Here is a 21280-nt window from a genome sequence, read left to right on the forward strand (position 1 = left end):
TATTAGGTAATATCCAGATAAAACATTTTCTTAGCTGAAATTAATATTTTACTTGAACTGTTTGCCAAGGAAATGTAAAATTTCAAGGTTTAAAAAAAAAACACTTAAATGAAGAATTAGTACACATTTTGTAACCATCTTCCTGTATCATTCATCTAATGATTGCTATTTTAGCGGCATATTTAAATGCAGGAACTGTCTTTTCAAAAATAAGAGTATATTTGAATTACAATGATTTGAACTTGTTCATCTGTACATTAGATAAAAATGAAGTTGAAAATCGTATCACTATCCTAAAAATTAAGGCAAAAATCAACAACCTTTCAGCATATGGAGCAAGGGCTATATATTGATTCTGAGTGTTGAAATAAGTTTAACTATCTGATTGGATTTTATTAGAAATTGTCCTATATGTGTATGTTTTAATATGTCTGGGAGATATCAGGGAAAGCTTTTTAACATAAATCAGTTAAAAGATAACAATGAGAATATAAAAATGACTCAAATTTCTGATATTTCTCTGGCTCCTTTTAATACTTGAAGAATTCTGTTATTATGACCTGCTTTTATCCTTGGAGATAGGTTAATTTTTATATGGACCTCATTCTTTTGTGAGAAGTATAAATATGCAGACTTTAAGAAGTAGTGAAGGGATTTACAATCAATCTAGTTCTATCTACTCACTAATTACAGATAAGGAAATTGAGTTCTAGAACAGTTATTTGCTCAAACCATATAATAAATTAGTCCCAAACAAGATAAATCTCTCAGTCTCCTAACCATTTTTGAAATTGTTTGTTCACACCATACAATTCCCAAAGATCCAAAGTATACAGTCAATTGCCCCATGTACCACCATACAGCTGTGCATCCATCACCACAATTTTTTTTCAATTTTTAGAACATTTTCATTACTCCAGAAAGGAAATGAAGACAAACAAAGAAACTCAAATCCTCCCATACCCTAACCACCCCCCCTCCATTATTGATTCATAGAATTGGTATAGTACATTTGTTAGTGTTGATGAAAGAATGTGAAAATACTCTGTGATATATAGTTTGTAATAGGTATATTTTTTCCCTATATGTCCCTTTATTATTAACTACTAGTTATAGTGTCACAATTTGTTCTGATTCATGAAAGAGATTTCACAGACATTGCCCACCACAAGATTCACTGTTTTATACATTCCCATCTTTTAACCTCCAACTTTCCTTCTGGTGACATACATGACTCTGAGCTTCCCTTTTCTACCATATTCACACACCATTCAGCACTGTTAGTTATTCTCACAATGTGCTACTGTCATCTCTGTCCATTTCCAAACATTTAAGTTCAACTTAGTTGAATATTCTTCTCATAATAAGCAACTGCTCCCTATTCTTTAGCCTCGTTCTATATCCTGGTAACTTATATTTCATGTGTATGAGTTTACATATTATAATTAGTTCGTATCAGTGAGACCCTCCTATATATGTCCTTATGTGTCTGACTTATTTCAGTCAATATAGTACCCTCAAGTTTTCTTCATCAACCCACTTTTTTTTTAAGACAGTATTGTTCACACACGGTACATTCCATCCTAAGTAAACAATTGATGGTTCCCTGTATAGTCATATATTTATGTATTCACCACCATCACCACTATGTGTATAAGGACATTTCCATTTATTCCACGAAGAAAGAGGAAGAGTCAAAGAAGGTAGAGAGACAAAAGAAAAAAAAAAAAAAAGAAAGAAAAAACAAACAAAAACATGACAGCTAGGAAACAGCAAAAGAAAAGATAGGATTAAACTAAAGTAGAATAAAGAGTCAGACAACCTCACCAATGCCAAGAATCCCATACCCCTCCCTTATGTTTCCCTCTTATATGCATTTAGCTTTGGTATATTGCCTTTGTTACATTAAAGGAAGCATAACACAATGTCTCTGTCAATTATAGTCTCTAGTTTGCATTGATTGTATTTCCCCCCCAATACCTCAACCTTGCAAGGTTGACATTCATTTGTTCTCCCTCATGAAAATACATATTTGTACATTTTATCATAATTGTTGAGCACTCTGGGTTTCACTGAGTTACACAGTCCCAGTCTTTATCTTTTCTCTTTCCTTCTGGTGTCCCACATGCTACTAACCTTCCTCTTTCAACCATGTTCACAGTCATCTTTGTTCAGTGTACTTACATTGCTGTGCTACTATCACCCAAAATTGTGTTCCAAACCTCTCACTCCTGTCTTTTCCTATCTGTCTGTGGTGCTCCCTTTAATATTTCCTGTAGAGCAGGTATCTCATTCACAAACTGTGTCATTGTGCATCAGAGAATATTTTAAGCTCTCCCTCATATTTGAAGGACAGTTTTGCAGGATATGGGATTCTTGGTTGGTGGTTTTTCTCTTTCAGTATCTTAAATATATCATCCCACTTCCTTCTTGCCTCCATGGTTTCTACTGAGAAATCCACACCTAGTCTTATCAAGCTTCCTTTTTATATGTTGGGTCACTTTTCTCTTGCTGCTTTCAGGATTCTCTCTTTGCCTTTGATGTTTGATAATCTGATTATTAAGTGTCTGGCATAGGCCTATTTGGATCTATTCTGTTTGGGGTACACTGCACTTTTTGAATCCGTCATTTTATGTCTTTCATAAGAGATGAGAAATTCTCATTGATTGTTTCTTCTATTATTGCTTCTGCCCCTTTTCCCTTTTCTTCTCCCTCTTAGACATGCATGACATGTATGTTCGTGCATTTCATGTGTTGTGATTCGATTCCATGAGATGTTGCTCATATTTTTCCATTCTTTTTCCTATCCATTTTATTTTGTGTAGGATTTCGGGTTTCTTGTTCTCTGTTCCTGAGTGTTTCTTCCACCTCTTGAGATCTCCTGTTTTATGTCTCCATTGTGTCTTTCATCTCTTCTGTTGTGCCTTTCATTTCCATGGATTCTGCCAGTTGTTTCTAGAACTTTCAATTTCTACCTTATTGTGCCGGTTTGAGTGTATTGTGTCCCCCAAATGCCATTATCTTTGTGGTCTTGTGTGGGGCAAACATTTTTGGTGCTGGTTGGATTTGCTTGGAATGTGCCCCACCCAGCTGTGGGAGATGATTCTGATGAGATGTTCCCATGGAGGTGTGGCTCCGCCCATTCAGGGTGGGCCCTGATAGGTGGAGCGATATAAATGAGCTGACTCAAAGAGAGGAAAAGAGAGTGCAGCTGGGAGTGATGTTTTGAAGAGAAGCAAGCTTGCTAGAAAGGAACGTCCTGGGAGAAAGCCATTTTGAGGCCGAGCTTTGGACCAGACGCCGGCTGCCTTCCCAGCTAGCAGAGGTTTTCTGAACGCCATTGGCTATCCTCAGGTGAAGGTGCCCGGTTGCTGATGTGTTGCCTTGGACGCTTTGTGGCCTTAAGACTGTAACTGTGTAGCGAAATAAACCCCCATTTTATAAAAGCCTATACATCTCTGGTGTTTTGCATTCTGCTTCATTAGCAAACTAAGAGACTTATATACACCCAATGTTTTCATTTTCACTTCATTTCTTTTGCCATATCTTCCCTAAATTTTTTTATTTGATTTAGCATTAGTTTCAATTCCTGTATCTCAGCTGAAGTCTAAGTTTGTCCCTTTGACTGGGCCATAACTTTGTTTTTCTTAGTGTATGTTGTAGTTTTCTGTTGTCTAGGCATCTGGTTTTCAGGTTTTCCCAGACCAAAATGGGCTTAGGTCCCAGAAGGGGAAAATATTCATTATCAAGTTTTCCTGAAGGTGTGTCTTAGAAGACTGACACACCCTGTGAGGCCTCAAGCTGCTGTGCTTTTCCTAACCTGCCCAGCAGGTGGTGCCTGTCAGCCTGTAGCTCCTGACTGGTGTAAGGAGGTGTGGCTCACTTAGTTTCTGTTTTGGCTGTTCTCCCCCAGTCTCTGGGGTCTGGTTCTGAATGGAACGCAGGTAGTAGAACTGGGAACCACCTCCTTCCTCTTAGGGAAGATACGCCCCCTAGGGAGTTATCATCTCATTTAAATAGGGTCTTTGTCTCTCTGACTGTGCTATCTCCACCCTTGTCTGGGTCAGAGCACTGTGAACTGAAAATGGCTGAGGCTTTCTCCACTGAGCTGCTCAGGTTGAAAGAGAGAAAAAGGAACAGAATGCCCCCTTTCACAGCCAGTCCACAGCCCCCAGTTTCAACCATCAGCCAGAGATAGCACCCAGTCTTCTGGGCTCCCCCTTGTGGAACAGAGAAGTCCCCTGGCTCTTCAAGGTCAGTAGTCACTAAAAGCCTCTGTCTGCTTGTTGGGGATTTGTAGCATGCATTGGTCAGTCCACATTTGCCAATTAAAACCCCAGTTGGAGGTGGACCGATTTATATTTGCTTGTTCTGAGGGTGCTGCTCTTTATCACAGCAAGGCTTTGCAGTTCAGGCTGCCATGAGGGGAGAGGCTCCTGGCTTGGATCTGCAGTTTCTACTCACAAATTCCATGCTGTGATCTTAGGCATTCCTCCCAATCCAGGTTAGTGCATGATGTGTAGACCATCAGAGTTGTCCCTCAGCAGTTATTCCAGATCATTTACTAGTTGTTCCTGGTTGTTTATTAGTTGCTCCAGGGGGACTAACTAACTTCCACTCTTCTCTGTGCCACCATCTTCTCCCGTCTTCCAGTCTCCTAACTCTTAAAGCAGAATTTTAAAATTATTGTATTATCTTACTGGGTTCCTTTTGTCATTTTCTTTATATGCTATGATATCAGAGTAAACTTTCCAGTGATGAGACAGAAGAATTTGGGGTGCAGTATTCCAAGATATTTTAAATTATAGTTATCAACTTCCTTTATAAACTGATGAGGGAGAAGTGGATTTAACTTTATAATAATGAAATTCTCTATACATTTTCTGATAAAGCACTGTGAGGGGAAAATGATGCTTTTGGTTTTAATGCAACTTCTTAGGGGATTTTTTTCATATGGTCTTCCAAGCTATATATAAAAATGTATGATTAAATCAGTTAGGTTTAAGGTACTGTGCAGTAAAGTATTAATCTTGCTCAAAGAGAGATATGACCTTTGTCCTCAGATCCTTAGAGGGAATATCTAAATCGCTGAATATCCTGCCTCATAAAGAATGTCTGTTTACCTGGGGGTTGTGGACTACCCAGTAGTTTATGTCAGTGATGCAATTTATGGTGGGGCCTTTCAGCCATGTGGTATCAGTTTAACCTCTGGAAGGGCTGGAGACTAAGATCAGCCATGTAAATGTGGCCAACTCCCAATAAAAACTCTGGAAAAAGTAAGTGCTGTGTGTAAAACTCCACTAGAAAAGGACAACTTTTAGTTAATGCATGGAAATTCCCTGGACCCTACCCTATACAGCTCCTTCCATGGCAGATTTTAATCTGTACCCTTTCTCTGTGATAAACCATAATTGCAAGTATAACATCTTTACTGAGTTCTGTGAATCCTTCTAATGAATTATTGAACCTAAGGGTGGTATTGTGGACCACTGAATTTGTAATCAGTGTCAGAAATGTGCACTTTCTTTGGGACTCCCAAACATTGCATGTATTAAATATTAAAAAGTCAAATACACAAATAAGTTGAAAACACATCCACATAAAAACCTGCACTCAAATGTTTATAACAGCTTTATCCATAAATAGTCCAAATTGGAAGCAATCAAGGTGTCCTTCAATAGGTGAATGGATAAGCAAGCTTTGGTACATCCATTCAATGGAAGATTATTCAATGATAAAAAGAAATGAGCTATAAATCTACATAAAGACATGGAGGAAGTGACCTTCAATGCATATTGCTAAATGAAAGAAGCCAGTTTGATAAAGCTACATAATGTATGATTTCAACTATATGGATTGTGGAAAAGGCAAAACTATGGAGTCAATAAAATAATCAGTGTCACCAGAGATATAGGGTATGTGGGCAGAGGAGGACATGGTATTTTTGGGCAGTGAAACTGTTCTATATGAAACTGTAATGGTGAATACCTGACATTATGCATTTACCAAAACCCATAGAGATGTAAAGTACAAAGAGAGAACCCTAATGTAAACTAGGGACTTTTGTTAATAATGTATCAATATTGGTTCATCAATTGTAAGAGAAACTGTGAAGGGTTATAGGGAGTGGGGAGAGATTATATGGTAACTCTCTGAAGTTCTGCCCAATTATTCTGCAAACCTACAATTGCTCTAAAAATAGTATGTTAAAAAATTCCGACTCTTATCAAATGAAAAATCAATGGAATAAAGATTTAGATTACAATGAAAAGGATAAAAATAATTTTTAAAGTGTTAACTTAGATTAATTTAAATTGAATTAGCCTAGGATATGCATCATCGAAAGACACTCATGTAATTCAAACAGGTGTGTAGCTACTTAGCAGGAATTCCAAGTGGGGCAGATCAAAGTAGAATATTGGAAGTTTGGACCATCCACTGATGTCACTTTTATATTGATTTTAGGAAACAGATGATAAAAATGGATGGGATCATAAAATGTGGGAGTCTGTTAAGAATACTATTCCTTGGCATTTTAAACATATTTCCCAGGAGCAGAAGCAATATTTAACAATTTTTAAAATTCACAAAGTTGTGTTTGAGTGTTTCCAAAAGTTTTAGAACAGGCAATTTTCCTTTAGATCAGCATGTTTTTCTATAAAGTTTGCTTTATGCTACTTAAGTTATTGGCATTGTAACATGGCAAATAATTCAGAAACATAAGATAATTTATAAATTTTACCAGATACTGGTAATTAAATATATCTTTCTTCATTAGCATCAGTGCCCAAAATTATACAAAATGACCAAAGTGTCCTTAATCATTTGCAGGTAAATTTTATTAGTACCCATACCCATTTTTAAATTGTGCACCTAAAGTCATCACTATACTCTTTAATAAATATCTCTTGCTGAATTGATTTATTAAGATATTTGTCCAAATTCATTGTGAATTACAACTTTTTTCAGATTCTTACATGAATTTTTATGAAGAGACGTAACAAAAATAAAAGGCTTGCTTATGAAGATATGGTTTGGAGCCAAAATCTGAAAGGACTATTTTCCCATCATATATAACATCTTATGTACAATAGGTATCTAACTATATATGTCCATCTATCTTCATTATAATCTATTATCTATCCACACATGCATAGATAAGTGAGTACATGATTGACAGACAAAGACAGTAAGTACGTGATTGACAGACAGACAGACAGTGCCTACTTTTAGTGGTTCATCACTGTCCTAAACTTTCTTTGTCCTCATTCTCCATCTACTATTCTGAAATTTCCTACCTGCTGCAGTAGAATGATATTGGCATGGCTATACCTCCAGAGCTTGAGAAAACTCTGTTTTGAAAGATCAAAGTAGACATTTATAAGTGAATCATTTTTTAAAAGTGTAACTAGAGCACCTCTATTTGTTTGCTTTCTTCTTCTAGTTCATTAAGCAATATGCTAAAATGAGAGCAAAATATAGGGAGACCATTAATATAATATTGGAAATGCTTACATTGTATACATGACTGTAACATTATCTTTAAATATAGATAATGCATTTTTCCTTAAATTTTAACTCTTTTCTAGAGAAAGTGAGATATTTTTGTTTTTTCCTTATATTAAATTGGAGATACATATTTGTCCATGAGATGATGCATAATAAATAATGGTGGAGGAAAAAAATTTTTGAGAATTTCCCTGAAACCACATATACAATGTAATTGGGCCCTAAAGCAGTTAAGAAAGGCATTATGAATCTGTGAGCAAAGCTAAGAATGACTTTTATAGCAACGCTTTTGAAGAATTTTCTGATCAAATGTTCTTGTATCTATTATTTCAGCATTAATGAAGCTGAATTTGCCTTTGGGCTTTTGGACTATGTCAGTTTCTTGAAGTCAACTTTTGAAACCAAAACTTACCATGGAAACACGAGGGAGCTAGTATGACTTGAGTTCAATGCTTATAAAGCAAGCTATAATTTACAAAATGTACCTTAAATTTTCCCAAAGAATTTTTTATGCTTAGATCTGCTGTTTGCATATGCACAGCAAATTTTTTTTAATCTGGTAATTTAATGCTGAAATATAGAATATATCCCAGGCTCAGACATTCTGAAGAGACAGTGTTAAGAGTAAATTAAGTATGAAATAAGAATCATATGTAAAGTACTTCATACAATATTTAGAATATATTGACTGATGTTTTTCAAAGTCCATATTATGGGCAGCTTGGATTAAAAAATATAGGTAATTTTTTTAAAAAACCCAGTCTAAACTTAATCAGAATTCTTGGGCATGTAGTATAAAAACATAAATGTTTAAGGAAACTCACTGGGTAACAGTTATGCATGTTCAACTTTATGAACTAGAGTTGAGCATTCTAAAGCTAGCCAATAATGGTTATTTTCGTTAAATCCAGAGGTGGAGAAGTGTCAGTTTGAGAGTGTGTATATGTGTGTGTGTTTGTGTTTTCTTTCAACCATATTCAAATCCAGGGGCTCAAGGATTTTTCTTTCTCTGTTAGGCCACCAAATGCCCCTCTATATCTAGGTCTCAGCATCCTTGGCTGGATAACAGATCTTTGCCCACGGTCACTATTGCCAAGGATGTGTGCTTGAATGCATGGATCGACATCACTTCTGCTTGATGCCATAAGGTGATTTCCTGTGGAAGGGGTGCAAGTAGAAGGATAATTAAAATAACTCTTCAATAATACCTGTGATAAATAATTCCTTATACATGGTACCATATGGAAAATCAGTTTCCGTATGTCTGAGCAATGAATGGTGAGGTCTTGACAAGAGTGGTCAAGCTAAAAGTTCCAACTTGCACCTTGCCAGATGATTCTTCCAGGTCTGACTTCCTCATTTTGGGCCTCACTGACATTTCTACATCAGGCAGTCCCTTCCCAAAGAGAAAAAAGTTCCAATTTCACAGACTTGCAATATTTGTCCTTATCAGAAAATAGCTCACAATAGTTTTTTCTGTATTTTTTGACACCTTAGTCATTTGAAATCCAAAATCCAGAACTGACCCAGTTGCATATTATTTCCCTCTGGTTTTCACTGTGTCATCTCTTTCAAAGACCACAAAATCAGAAGAGACTGAATACTGGAAAGTAGAATGGGCAGAAGTAGAAATACCCACAATAAAGAGACCTATGATAAATAATGTTAACATATTTAATGCAACAAATTAATCATTACAGTGCCCTTCATTTACAATTTTAGTACAAAATTGTCTTGAGGATTGAAAGCCCCTCAGTCTACTCTGTTAATGTTGAAAGAATGTTATGGGCACCTGTCACAAACATAATGTAAGAAGCCTGTCTCCACTTCACTTTTTTTTTTTAATTAGAGAAATTGTGTAGAGAAGGACTCTCATATGCCTTCCTATTAACAACTTGCATTGGTGTGGTGCGTTTATTGCAATTGATGAAAACACATTTCTATAATTATGCTATTAACTATAGTCCATAGCTAGGTTTCACTGTGTTGTGCAATTCCATGGATTTTTTTAAATTCTAGTAAACACACACAACTTAAAAAATTTCCCCTTTTAACCACATTCACATGTATAATTCAGTGCTGTTAATTATATTCACAGTGCTGTGCTGTAATCAGCACCAGCCATTACCAAAACTTCTCCATCATCCCAAATAGAAATTTTGTAAATTTTAGGGTAACTCCCTAATCCCTACCCCACTCAGTTCCCTGGAAATGTATATTCTAGATTCTGACTCTGTTGGCACATTCTAATTATTTCATGTCAATGATGTTGCTCATATTTGTCCTTTTGTGTCTATCTTATTTCAATCAGCATGATTTCTTCAAGATTCATGCATGTTGTTGCATGTATCAGAATTTCATTCTTTTTTACAGCTGAATAATATTCTGCTGTATGTATATACACATTTTGTTTATCCATTCATTGGTGATGGACACTCAGGTTGCTTCCATCTTTTGGCAATTGTGAATAATGCTGCTATGAATATTGGTATGCAAATATTCATTCAAGTCCCTGCTTTCAATTCTTTGGGGTACATACCTGTAAGTGGGATTGTCAGTATATATGGAAATTCTATACAGAACTATCTGAGAAACTGCCAAACTGTCTTCCACAGCAGCTGTACCATTTTATATTAGCAGAAGCAATGAATGAGTGTTTCTATTTCCCCATTTTCTCTCCAACACTTGTAATTTTCCTTTGTTTTAGTAGCCATTCTGCTGTGGGTGTGAAATGATGTATCACTGCGGTTTTGATTAGCAATTTCCGAATGGTCAGTGATGTTGAGCATCTTTTCATGTGCTTTTTGGACATTTGTATAACTTCTTTGGAGAAATATCTGTTTAAGTATTTTGCCCATTGTTTAATTGGGTTGTTTGTCTTTTAATTGTTGTGTTGAAGCATTTCTTTATATTTTCTGGACATTAAACCCTTATCAGATACGTGGTTTTCAAATATTTTCTCCCATTATTTAGGTTGTCCTTTTACTTTCTTCATAATCCTTTTCACAAAAGTTTTTAATTGTGATGTGGTCCTATTTATCTATTTTTGTTGTTGTTTGTGATATGGGTGTAATGTCTAAGAAACCATTGCCTAAAACAAATCCCTGAAGATGCCTCCCAATGTTTTCTTTTACACTTTCATAATTATGACTCTTATATTTAGGTCTCTGATCCATTTTGAGTTGATTTTTGTATGTGGTGTGAGGTAGGGACCCAATGTCATTCTTTTGCAGATGGAAATCCAGTTTTTCCAGCAATATTTTTTGAAAAGACTATTCTTTCCCAATTGAGTTGTCTTTGTCCCTTTGTCAAAAATTAATTGGCTGTAAATATAAGGATTGATTTCTGAATTCTCAATTCAATTCCATTGATCTATACCTATGTCCTTATGCCAATACTGTGCTTTTTTGATTATTGTGGCTTTTTACTTTGTTGTAAGATATGGAAGTGTGAGTTCTCCAACTTTGAAGATGGCTTTGGCTATTTGGGAGCCCATAACCTTCCACATAAATTTGATGACTGGCTTTTTCATTTCTACAAAAAAGATTGTTGGAAATTTTATGGGGATTGTGTTGAATCTATGAATTGCTTTGGGTAGAATTGAAATCTTAACATATTTAGTCTTCCAATTAATGAACATGGAAAGTCTTTACATTTATCAGATGTCTTTGGTTTTTTTTAGCTATGTTTTGTAGTTTTCTGTGTACAGGTCCTTTACATCCTTGATTAGATTTATTCCTAGATATTTGATTCTTTTAGTTGCTACTGTAAATGGAATTTTTTTCTTGATTTCTTCTTCTGATTGTTTCATTACTAGTGTATAGAAATACTACTGATTTTTGGGTGTTGATCTTCTACCTTATTACTTTCTTGAATTTGTTTATTAGCTCTAGAAGCTTTGCTGTGGATTTTCCAGGATTTTCTGTATATAATGTTGTGCCACTTTGTGTATATTATGTCCCTAAGAAAAAGCCATATTCTTTAATGCAGTCTTGTAGGGGCACATTGATAAATCTTTTTGATTAGGGTGTGACCTCTTGATTGAATGTTTCCATGGAGATTTGACCCTGCCCATTAAGGAAAGGCCTTGATTAGTTTACTGGAGTCATTTAAAGGGAGCTTTCATAAAGAGCAGAGGAAGGAACATGCCCTGGGATATACTAAACCAGGAGACCCAAACACTTGCTGATGCTTGGAGATGCAGACAGAAGGACGTTCGGAGATGCTAAACTAAGAGATGAAACCCAGAGCTGTTTTAAAGAAAGCCATTTTGAAACACAATCCAGGAGCAAAGGAACACAGACACCAGCCATGTGCTTTCCCGGCTGACAGTGGCCGTTCTTCAGTGAAGGTATCATCTTGTTGATGCCTTAGCTTGGACATTTTTATGGCCTTACTGTAAATTTGTAACTGAATAAACCCCTTTTATATAAGCTAATTCATTTCTGGTATTTTGCATAATGGCAGCATTAGCAAACTGGAACAAGGGTCATGTCATCTGTAAATAAGGAAATATGTTTTTCTTCCTTTCCAATATGGATGCCTTTTGTTTCATATTTTGCCTAATTTTTCTGGCAAGAACTTCCTTTACAATGTTGAATAACAATGGTGGTAGTTGATATGCTTGTCTTGTTCCTGATCTTAGAGGGAAAGCTTTCAGTCTTTTACCATTAAGTATGATGGTGACTCTGCATTTTTCATTCATGCCTTCTATTATGTTGAGGAAGTTTCCTTCTATTCCAAGTTTTCAAAGTGTTTTTATCAAGAAGGGTACTGAATTTTGTCAAATGGCTTTTCAGCATACATCATACTGACATGATGTATGTTTGTTTGTTTTTTCTTTCATTCTGTAATGTGGTGTATTATATTAACTGATTCTCTTATGTTGAACCATCCTTGCATAACTGGGATAAATACCAGTTGATAACAGTATATAATTCCTTTAACATGCTGTTGGATTTGATTTGCTAATATTTTGTTAAAGATTTTACATCTCTATTCATAAGCAATATTGATATGTAATTCTTTTTTCTTATGGTATCTTTGGCATTGAAATGAGGGTGATGTTAGCTTCATAGAATGAGTTACGGTGTGTTACCAACTCTTCAATTTTCTGTAAGAATTTGACCAGGATTGGTGTTAATTCTCCTTAAATGTTTGATAAAATTCCCCTGAGAAACTATCTGGTCCTGGGCCTTTCTTTGTTAGGAGGTTTTTGATTACTGATTGAATCTCTACAAGTTACTGGTTTGTTGAAAGTTTCTATTCCTTCTTGAGTCCTTGAAGGTATTTTGTGTCTTTATAAAAATTTGTCTATTTCATCTAGGTTGTCTCATTGGTTGGCATACAGTTGTTCATAGTATCCCTATATACTCTTCTGTCTGTGAGGAGTCAGTATTAATGGCCCTCTTTTCATTTCTAATTTCAGTTACTTGTGTCCTCTCTCCCTTTTTCTTTGTCAGTTCAGCTAAAGGTTTGTCAATTATATTGATTTTTTTCAAAGAACCAAATTTGTTATTGTTGTTTCTATTATGTGTGTGTGTGTGTGTTTTCCTCTGTCATTTTTCTTTTCTCTAATCTTTGTTTCCTTCCTTCTGCTCACTTTGGGTTTAATTTGCTCTTATTTTTCTAGTTCTTCCAGTTTTGAGGTTGGGACACTGATTTGGACCCTGTTTTCTATTTTAATGTAAGGATTTAGAATATAAATTTCCCTCCTTGCATTGCCTTCACTGCATCTATAAATTTTAGAATGTTGTATTTTCATTTTTGTTTGCCTCAATATATTTTCTAATTTCCCTTGTGATTTCCTCTTTACCCATTGGTTGTTTCAGATTATGTTGTTTAATTTCCACATATTCTTGAATTCTCCATTTTTCCCTTTTGTTTATTTCTAGATTCATTGCATTGTTGTTAGAGAAAATAAATTGTATGATTTAAATATTTTAAAGTTAAATGAGACTTGTTTGTGACCTAAGGTATGGTCTATCCTGGAGAATGATCCATGTGCATTTAGAAAAAATTGCTTTTTATTTTTCTTGGGTGAAGTGTTCTATATATGTCTGTTTGGTCTAGTTAGTTTAGAGTATCATTCAAGTCTTCTGTTTCTTTATTGATCTTCTCTCTGGATGTTCTGTCCAATATTGAAAGTAGTATTGACACTACTAGTAATATTGAAGACACTGTAATGGTTTGAAAGTGTCTGTACCCTAGAAAATCATGTTCTTAAAGCTAATCCATACCTGTGGGTGTAAAACTCTTGTAAGTAGGGCATTTTGATTAGGTTACTTGAGTTAAAGCATAGTCCAAAGTGGATTTTAATCCCCTACCAGAGAACTCTATATAAGAGAATGAAATTCAGACAGAGAGAACAAGTCACAGAAGCAGGAAGCTCAAATAATTGAAACCTGGAATGGAAGGAAGAGACCAGCAGATGCCACCTTGTACCTTGCCATGAGATAGAGGAGTCCAGGATTGCCTGATAATAACTTGATTTGGACTTTTTTTTCTCAGCCTCTTAACTGTAAGCTTGCAAGCTACTACTACATTCCCACTGTTAAAAACCAACCCATTTTATGGTACCTGCATTTTGGCAGCTCTAGCAAGCTAGAACACGTTCCTCCTATTAATTTAGAACCATCTGTTTCTCTGTTCATATCTGTCATTATTTTGCTTCATATCTTTTGGGGCTCTGTGGTTGTGTGCGTATATATTATAATTGCTACATCTTGTTGAATTGACCCCTTTATCAATAAATAATTGCAGTTTTTGTCCCTTGTAACAGTTTTGACTTAGTCTATTGTATCAGATATTAGTTTAGCTACTGCAGCTCTCATATTTATTGCTTGTACAGCATGATAGTTTGGAGCTATGTAACCCAGAAAAAACATGTTCTTAAACCTAATCTTTTCCTGTGGTTGTGAGCCCATTGCAAGTAGGACCTTTTAACGAAGTTACTTCAGTTTACGTGTGGGCCTACTCAATTAGGATGAGTATTAAATACTATTACTTGGATCACTTGTAAGCAGAATCAAACTCAGACAGAAGTCTTGTCTTCAAGATCACTGAATCTGTCCTCTGCCAGCTCCAATCTGCTTTTGAAATCCTGCAAATGTTTCATTTCAGTTATTGTGGTCTTCAAGTAGAGTATTTCTTTTGATTCTTTTAGATATTTCTATCTCTTTATTTATATTCTAAAAAATATTCTCTTATTGTTCATTCATTGTTTTCCTTTTATCCTTTAGTTCTTTCTCCTTTTAGTACTTTCATCTCCGTGAGCATATTGAAGATTTTTTGTTTTTAAGTCTTTGTCCGGTATGTCTACAGTTTGGTCTTCTTCATAGACTATTTCTGAATATTTATACTGTTTCTTTAGACAGGACATCATTTCCTGTGTCTTTGGTGTATTGCAATCTATTGTTGCACATCATACATTTTAATATTTTAATATGTTAAGTCTTGGATTTATTCCTTGAAATATTTGTTTCTTAATTTTCTATCCAGCTGGTGATATGATTGAGATTTTCTTGAATGTTAAGAGCTAACACAACCAAGCAAAGCTAAGCAAAAATCACCTTTCACCATGTTTGTAAATTGGCTTTTTGTTGGCTGGTGTTCTGTCAGAGTTCAGTCCTCCAATCAGGAAAGTCACCCAAACCAAATGGAAAGTTCTAGGTTCCCCCTATATTTTCTGGGCCTGTGTCTTGTCCTGGGATTGTGCTTGCTAATGGAGTTTCCCCATTTACAAAAGTTTGTCCATCTATTTCCCATGAAAAAAAGACCACCTCCCTCTCCTGAGTGCTCCACTTCAGGATTTAGAGCAGGTAAGACTCTACCCCAGGTTGCCCACCTCAATTGTTTCTTATACTGTTTCATTGTCTCAAGCTGCTTTTGCCTAGAGGGAGACTTCCGGGATGGGGGGACAAACTGGAGTGGAGTTTTCCCAGGTCTGTCTTTCCCAGGTCTGTCTTTCCCAGTCAGAACAAGGCCAGGGACTCACAAAGGGAACTCTGGCCTGCTGCAAACTGCCCTGGGGAGAGCATGAGAGAAGAAGGGCCAGGGAGAGTGTTGGTACCTTTTACCATGGCTCCCCAAAACTGTGCTTTCTTAACTCAGCACCTGCCCAGCAAATCACCCTTCACCTCTCTTCCACAGCTCTGAGAAGGCATGCCATCTTCAAATCTCCTCTGCTGATTTTGTCTGGGCTGGTTTGAAAAAAATGGCTGCCCACAGAGCTGGGCCCCCAATGTTTTGAAGTAGCTTATCAAAAGCAGTGATTTGTGATCAGAACATGCCCTCCCCCAGATCTTAGGGAACTGGATTTTTATTCCCCTTCTGGCACCAGAACACTATGCTGGGGGCTGGACCCCACTGCTGCCTGCTGCAAGACTGGTGGACCATGCAACGAGAGCAGTTTAGTGGTATTTACCATAATCTGTCAGCCTCTTCTCCAGTAGACAATGGTCTACTGGACTACTGGACTCTGGAGTTTTAAAATAACTGATGCAGACAGTTCCTGACTGTTTAATAGTCATGCTGGTGGAGGGACCGATTCATGGAACTACCTAATTTGCCTTCTTCCCACAATTCTTCTACTTCACTTTTTAAACAGAGCTTTAGGTTGTATACTTCCACTATCAATAAATTCATTTTATACCTTTAGAGAAGTTTGTGCCATTGTTTAACAGTTTTTATTGCTTGGAAGTTCTTTATTTTAAATAAATTCACTACTTTATTTTTCCAACCATCCTCTTTTTGCACCTCTAGCTAATCAACATCTCTCCATTCATTACCCTCAAATGTAACAATGGAGGAGGATGGCTCAGTGGAGGATTACTAAAGCCATATGATTTAACTGTTGTTTTTTCCCGGAATTTCCCTGTTATTGTACATTCTCTTCTTTGTAAAAGTCAAATGTATTCTTTGGAAGGTTAAATCACGTAAGTAAAAAATAGTCCTCTTTGTTGAATTTTCTTTCCTGATCAATGTATGCTTATTAAAATATTAATTTCTAGTTTTTTCTATATATATTCAAATTTAGAACATGTTCTGTTTTGACCAAATGTTTATGCTTTTCATGTATAATAAAATTGATTAAATAATATGCTCAAAAGGCAAAAATATTATATTTATTATCTTAAACTTTATATTTACTTTTATTCTCTGATGTTCAAACAGTATTATAAAAATTCCAGAAAGTGATTTCTCACAATTAACAGTGAACTATATATTATTCAAAATGAAGTTCTCATCATGGGAAAGAATGGGTAATTGACTCTGAACTGATGTGAACTTTCAGATTCAGTAAATTCAGTTATCTCACAATGATTATATGATCTCATTTGACATGCAGAGAAGCTTTGGGATTGATGTAATGTAATTTGTCTAATTTTAGCTCAATAATATCTTGGAACTTAATAAATATGTTCTTGGGTACAGCTTGAGATAAAAAGTCTTCAGACAATGAATCCTGAAAGCTAAATTTTTCTGGAATACACTTAGGCAAGATTGTAGAGCTGATTATTTTAATAGCTCTTATGTCTACCTATAACATGAATGCCTTCTAATTTTAGGAAAAAAACTAACCCTGGATATATATATCCAGGTTTATTACTTTGAAACTATATTTACAGTCTCTTAAATGAATCATATTTCTTTTTTCTTATGTTTTAAATTCAAAATACATGGATATATCCTTGTAAACACTTAATAACTATGGCCAAAACAAATTATCCTCTTGTTGATCCCTCTTTAAAGCATATTCTTTTTTCCAGAGGTAATCTGGATTTTAAGGCCAATAGCTACTACCAAGTTATTTCATGCGCAATAATATCCATATAAATGTATATACAGATGTATAAAACTGTTAGGTAATATGTATTTTTCATATATAAAATATATTATACCTATTTTATGCAACTTATTATCCAAACTTAACATACATTTTTGGACTTTTATGTCAATTAAATTTCTGAGTGTGGAACTTTATCAGATAAAATTGGCAAAAAAATAACTTTTGCAATATTGAGTTTTGGAGAGCCAAAAGAAACTCCTACAAATTCCTGATGCATATTCAAATTGATATTTTTACTTCAGGAAAAACATCAATTCTGCTCCTGAATCTACATCTGAGGCAAACTTTCCTTCACATTTTAGAGAGAGAGAGACAGGCAGGAAAATATGCAGAGTAGCATGAGTAACACAGTTAAAAAATAGAAAGGAAGTAAAAAAACAAAACAAAACTGGGAACAACCAAAGTCCCATCTAGAGGAGAAAGGAAAAATAAATTTTGTACTATTTACACAATGTTTATTATACAAGTATTTAATATAAATAGAATTAAATCAAGATGTTGGAAATATATGCATATATATTCATATATAATATTTGTATTAGAGCATAAATATTATAGAATATTGTATTGTATGCTCTTTTTTAAAGAAAATGAAAACAGCCAACAGTGTTGAAAATACAAAATGTTAGGGCTCATCTCCAATCCTGTACAAGGCATATACAAGTGTCAAGGTTAAGCTGTTTATGTCTTTATTTATAGACAACAACATGATTGGATCTCAGTACACAATGGTGAGTTAGAAAAATAAGCCTGAGAAATGCTCTTATAGCCACTTTATGAGGTTTAGAAATGACTAAAACAAAAGAATAGTGTTTAGGTATAAACACATGTGTAACATACTTTCAACAAATATGAAGGAAAAAAATAAAAATAAAAAAAGGAAATTCAATATTGTGGTTCATTTCCAGTTATAATTATATTGGCTATTTGTTTTAATTTTATGTATTAATTAGGAAAGCAAAATTTAAGGGTTATTATAACAGACTATAATAGGTGCTCTAGTTTGCATTGAAATTGATTTTTATTTGTATATAGATACATATTACATAGATAATATCTATAGAGTCAATGCATAGATAGATGATAAACACATCTTGTTACAAAATAAGAACCATAAGAACACAAAGTATAAAAAATGTGCAATATCATTTTCACTTTCTCTGAATAAATTGTGACACCATTGCCCTAAATACAAAAATAAAATAAGACTTCATTTTAAATGACAATAACTTAGATGTGTATATGTCTGTGTGTGCATATTGTAGAGAGGTAGGCCTTTCTATAGAGTATAGAGGTTTCCTTTTTCTCCCTTATTATTTTTCTTGAATGGTACTTAATTCTTTGAAATAAACTAAAATTTGTTTACATTCAATAAAAATGCATTCAATTAATAACTCAATAGCAAGAAATAAGTACTTGAAAAATTGTCTCCATTTAAAAAAAAATTTTGACACACCCAGAATGCTTGGCCTAAGTTTATTCTGGAAGTATGGTGGAAAGGTTATTTTTTTGGAGCTCAACTTAATTCAAGGCTGTATCTTGGAGTTTAGGGATGGATAAACAGGGCAAACTTCCATGTGTGAGACCACACCACAGATGAATATATTTGAAAGTGCGTGGTTATAGTTTGCAATTATGCTCTGAAAAGATCCTTTGCTGAAACATTTTGTTTTCATTATGATTGCTATTCTCAATTAAAAGTTTTAATTCCTTCAAAAATAGTGTTCAACTGGAATTGAGTGATAAAATAGCACATTCACCATAAACATGAAAATAATTAGATTCTCAAGGTAGTATCTGTTAAAAAGCCAAACAAATTATCAAATATTTCACAGGTATCTCCAACTTGATATTGGATTCTGCCTGGCCAAATATTTGAAAGCTTGTTTTCCATCCTCTGAAGTTTTCAGATAAATGTACAGTAGAAAAATGTTGACCTACATCATAATTTTGTTTAGGGATTTTTCTAGTTGTGTTCCAAAAAATAGACACTCTTTTGATTGAAGGCATCTAGTTCTAGTTAGAACTCTGCTTTCTTTATATAATATTGAGATTATAACCAACTTCTGCTTTCTTTATATAATATTGAGATTATAACCAACTTCATGTACTCTCTTTGTGTTGTATGCAAAGCCAATTCCAAAACAATAAGTGCAGCAGGATGGCTATTGTAATTCAATTCAAAATGATGCACATTTAAAGGTCTAGACAGAACATGCTGTCTCCCTCTATACCATGATTTCAACATGACCTAAAACTCATTGGAAATATGTCACAGAAGACTAATGAGAACTACTAATATATGACCAACACTAAAACCATTTATATTAATTTTTGAAACAGCCTGCATCCAGTTATTAATAGCCATTTAATTGAGGGGTTTATTTATCTAGTATGGTTGAAAACTGCTAGTGTATCAGATTTAGACTAACTCTAAACATATTTAAGTTTATATGTAAGTTTATATGTACAAGTTTATAGATATATATATACATATTCCACCAAGTTTATATATATATATTCCACCAAGTTTATATATATATATATATATATATATATATATATATATATATATTCCACTCATTTGCATTTTGTTACCATTATTGGTATTCTAGTTAAAAAAAATGTAATTGTGTCACTTAAAATCAATGGCTACCACAGAGCTCTTTCATAGTGATGTTTCTATAGATGGTGAAGCCTTACAATAGAGGATATTTTAAAGACTTAGGAAGTTTACTGAGAAATTTTACATTACAAGGCTTTACATTGTAAAAGTAGTGGGAACAATTTCTTCAAAAATGGAGCTAGTCAGGAAATGAGAGATGTTGTCTCATTATATTTCTGAAAGGCTTTTTCCTTCCTGATGACTGAGATAATATGACACCATTATAAACTCAGCATTTGATCATTACTTTTTATCAAAAATATTCTGAATCTTATCAGGAAAAAAGAATTAGGAAACTAGACTTTGATATGGATACCACTACCATAATATGTACCTGAAGAAATTGTATTTCATTTCCATAACATAAGCAGAACTGTGGAAGCAAGAACGCAGGTCAAAACATATTCCTCCTAGCATGTAATAAATACAAAGATAAATTTAAGAACATGTTTTTTCAAACACTAGGAGCTTTTGCTATTTATAGGTATACTCTCTGAGAAATTTTGCATAAATAATAATTTGTACTACAAAATTTGTCTCTAACATTTGGTTTGTAAATAATTATAATTATAATGCATTTAAGCTAAATAAGTGTTAAAAATGTTGTAAGTGTGCAATAACACTTTCTAAAAATAAGAGAATATGATGTTCCTTTCAAGTATTTTTTGAATAAACTTATTTATTCTATTTCATCTTTTTTTTTTTTTTCCCAAAAGATTAATCATATCTAAATTCTAAAAGTACAGGTCTTCTTTCAGAAGCTGGTTTGGATTACTTTTGTGAAAGCAATGAATATAGAGCAAATTTTTTCTCAGTGCATATATTTCATGTAGTTATTAATAACTTTATTTAGAGAATGTGTATTAGTTTTCCAGGTCTTCTATAAAAAATAACACATGCTGGTTGACTTAAACAACAGGAATATATTGTCTCACAGTGTTGGAGGCAGAAGTCCAAAATCAAGGTGTCCTCAAACCATGTTTATTCTGAAGTCTATGGTTTTCTGGTAGAGGCTAAATTGTTGTCCCATGATAATCTGCTCTTCTCAGTCTCCTCTTCTGGATCCTACTTTCTTTGTTGATAAGGACCTCAGCCATATTGGATCATGGTTCACCCTTATTCAGCTTGACCACACCCTAAAAACCTCTTCAAAGGTCCTATTTACAACTGGGTTCACATCCATGTCTTTATGAGGGAGTGATTCAACAGCTGACTGAATATGAGCTGAATTTATTGTAAGGTTCAATAGAGCAATT

Source organism: Choloepus didactylus, chromosome 12 (genome assembly GCF_015220235.1).
Source record: "Choloepus didactylus isolate mChoDid1 chromosome 12, mChoDid1.pri, whole genome shotgun sequence".
NCBI lineage: Eukaryota > Metazoa > Chordata > Mammalia > Pilosa > Megalonychidae > Choloepus > Choloepus didactylus.